This window comes from Mus caroli, chromosome 14 (assembly GCF_900094665.2).
Source record: "Mus caroli chromosome 14, CAROLI_EIJ_v1.1, whole genome shotgun sequence".
Taxonomy (NCBI): Eukaryota; Metazoa; Chordata; class Mammalia; order Rodentia; family Muridae; genus Mus; species Mus caroli.
This window is the reverse complement of record NC_034583.1, coordinates 9,979,352-9,982,814: the sequence shown is the minus strand read 5'-3', so window position 1 is coordinate 9,982,814 and position 3,463 is coordinate 9,979,352. Positions and strand designations below refer to the sequence as shown.

The 3,463-nt window shown below is 41.6% G+C and overlaps 1 protein-coding gene across 1 annotated transcript in view; it reads left to right on the top strand.

The window, feature by feature from the left end:
* Positions 1 to 3,463, top strand: part of Rarb (retinoic acid receptor beta) — a 664,387-nt gene that overhangs the window by 93,366 nt on the left and 567,558 nt on the right. The window lies entirely within an intron of this gene.

Here is a 3,463-nt window from a genome sequence, read left to right as displayed (position 1 = left end):
CATCTCTTTCTTTAGGTTTGAGAAGTTTTCTTCTATAATTTTGTTGAAGATATTTGCTGGTCCTTTAAGATGAAAATCTTCATTCTCATCTGCTCCTATTATCCATAAGTTTGGTCTTCTCATTGTGTCCTGAATTTCCTGGATGTTTTGAGTTAGGATCTTTTTGCATTTTGCATTTTCTTTGATTTTCGTGCTGATGTTCTCTATGGAATCTTCTGCACCTGAGATTCTCTCTTCCATCTCTTATATTCTGTTGCTGATGCTCCCATCTATGTTTTCAGATTTCTTTCCTAGGGTTTCTATCTCCAGCGTTGCCTCACTTTGTGTTTTCTTTATTGTGTTCCCTTCCCTTTTTAGGTCTAGTATTGTTTTGTTCATTTCCATCACCTGTTTGGATGTGTTTTCCTGTTTTTCTTTAAGCCCTTCTACCTGTTTGGTTGTGTTTTCCTGTTTTTCTTTAAGTACTTGTAACTCTTTAGTAGTGTTCTCCTGTATTTTTTAAGTGAGTTATTAAAGTCCTTCTATATCCTCTACCATCATCATGAAATATGCTTTTAAATCCGGATCTACCTTTTTGGGTGTGTTGGGGTACCCAGGACTGGGGGAGGTGGGAGTGCTGCATTCTGATGATGGTGAGTGGTCTTGGTTTCTGTTAGTAAGATTCTTATGTTTGCCTTTCATCATCTGGTAAATCTCTGGAGTTAGTTGTTATAGTTGTCTCCGGTTAGAGCTTGTTCCTCTCCTGAGTCTTTTAGCCTCTATCAGCAGACCTGGGAGACTAGCTCTCTCTTCTGAGTTTCAGTGATCAGAGCACTCTCTGCAGGCAAGCTCTCTTCTTACAGGGAAGGTGCATGGGTATCTGGTATTTGGACCTGCCTCCTGGCAGAAGATGAAGGCCTGAAACAGGGCCTGTCTCAGATGCTGTTAGCTCCTATAGTCCACTCTCTCACCTGTGCAGACTAGTCTCAGAGGGATCCGGGAACCAAGATGGCTCCCCCAGGTGCTTTGGCAAAGTCCTCCCAGGCAGGGTGGACACCTCTCCTCTGTCAGGGAAGTTGCCCAGATGTCTGGAGCCTGAAACGGAGTCTGCCTCAGAAGCTGTCCTCTAGGGACCTTGGGGGTGTCTGTTGTCTCAGCGACCAAGGTGACCCAGTGCTGGAACTGACCGGAAGCGACATGTGACCCTGGTCAGGCCGGGTTCCTGCTTCCCTAATGCTGTCTCAGGTCTGGCGAGATTGGATTGGAACAGAAGTTGTGTTCCACTCACTGGTGGTCCTAAGATCACGTGGAGAATCCTCTAGGGGACCTTGGGGGTGTCCGCTGACTCTGCACCCAAGGTGACCTGGTGCTGGCGCTGACCAGAAGGGCATGATTGACTTTTAATATGTAAAGACTGTGGGACTTTTAAAGTTGTTTAGATCTTGGGGATGAATAAGAAATTAAGGGTTGAGGCTTACTAGTGATGTGTTTGTGTGTCAAGTTGACAAGGGGTCAAATGTACTGGCTAGTTTTGTGTCAACTTGACACAGCTGNAGTTATCACAGANAAAGGAGCTTCAGTTGAGGAAATGCCTCCATGAGATCCAACTGTAAGGCATTTTCTCAATTAGTGATCAAGGGGGAAAGGCCCCTTGTGGGTGGGACCATCTCTGGGCTGGTAATCTTGGTTCTATAAGAGAGCAGGCTGAGCAAGTCAGGGGAAGCAAGCCAGTAAAAAACATCCCTCAGTGGCTTCTGCATCAGTTCCTGCTTCCTGACCTGCTTGAGCTCCAGTCCTGACTTCCCTTGGTGATGAACAGCAATATGGAAGTGTAAGCCGAATAAACCCGTTCCTCCCCACCTTTCTTCTTGGTCATGATGTTTGTGCAAGAATAGAAACCCTGACTAAGACAAATTCCATTGTGCATACGCTGCACTTCTAATATCCATTCATGTACTGATGAACATTCCTTGCTATTGTGAGTATTACAGCAATAACTATGGATGTGCAAGTACTCTGTGTTAGGGCACAAAGCCCTTTGAGAGTAAGCTCAGGAGTGATATAGATGGGTCATACTGATACCCATAATGGCTGTACCAGTTTATACTCCTCCTGGCAGGAATTAAGGGTTCCCCTTTCTCATCCTCACAAGCATTTGCTATCTGTTCTCTTGGAGTTAACAATTTTAACCCTGTGATAAGATGGAGTCTCACAGTTCTCATAAGTTTTATTTCCATAGTGGTGATGGACATTGAATGCTTGCTGAAATATTTCTTGTTCATTTGTGTTTCCTCTTTGGAAGAATGGTTCGTGCAGTTATTTATTGATTGGTTGTGAGCTTTTTCTTGTTTAATTTTTGAAGTGATTGTAGATTCTAGATACCAACATCCCTTCTGCAGTTGAACTGGCAAAGCTTATTTCCCAGTCTGGCATTTGTCTGCTCACTCTGCTGAAAGTTCTCTACTGTGTAGAAGTCTTCACATTTTTTCACAATCTCATTTTATAACTTGGAAGGGTGTATTCTGTGCTACTAGGGTAGTGCAGAAAACACATGCCTAAATCTACTCCTTGAAAATTTTCTCCTTATATTCTCAGTGTTTAAGTTTTTAAGCCAGTCTATGATCCCATTTGAATTGGTGTGTGAGCTGAGAATCACAGCTGTAACTCAATATTCTGCAGGTGGGTGTCCAATTTTGCCAGCACTGTTTATTGAATGTGTCCTTTTCCCAGTGTACTTTTGACATCTTTGTTGAAAATCAAGTGGCCACAGCTGTGTGAATTTATTGGTCCTCTGTCATGTTCCATTGGTCTACATTTTTTTTTCTCTTGTGCCAGTATCTATCTGGCTTTGTCCTTACTGCTTTGCAATATAATTTGAGGTTAGACATTGTGCTATCTCCAAAATTGTTGTATCTTCCTATGACTGTTTGGGCTGTTCATGGTTTATGTTTCTCTATGAATTTTAGGATTTTTTTTCCAATTATGTCAAGAGGAGCAATGGAATTTTGATGATTATTACATTGGAGTTGTAAATTTCTTTTGATAGGATAGCTACTTTTACAGTTTTCTTCTAATCCAGGAGAATGGAAGATCTAATAGTTCTTTTGTAATTTCTTTCTTGGTTGTCTGTGAAGGTTTCTTTTTAAAGCCTTATATTTGTTTTCTCTTTGAAAAAGTGGCTTTCTAGTATCATATACATCAAACACGGGATTTACAATTTTACGTTGATATACTGTGTAACAATAAACGTGATCTGCTAAGATTGGGCAAAACTATCTTTCCCTTTTCAAAGGCATTTGAACTTACTTTTACTTTAGATTTGTATTGATGTCTGTAAATAGTCCTTGTGCCTTTGTTTGGGAATGCATGTCTATACTCTAAGGTGAGAGTGTCTATAACCCCAGAAAGCTAAAACCATATCAGGGTGAAAGTGGTGTGTGTGTATGTGTGTGTGTGTGTGTGTGTGTGTGTGTGTGTGTGTGTG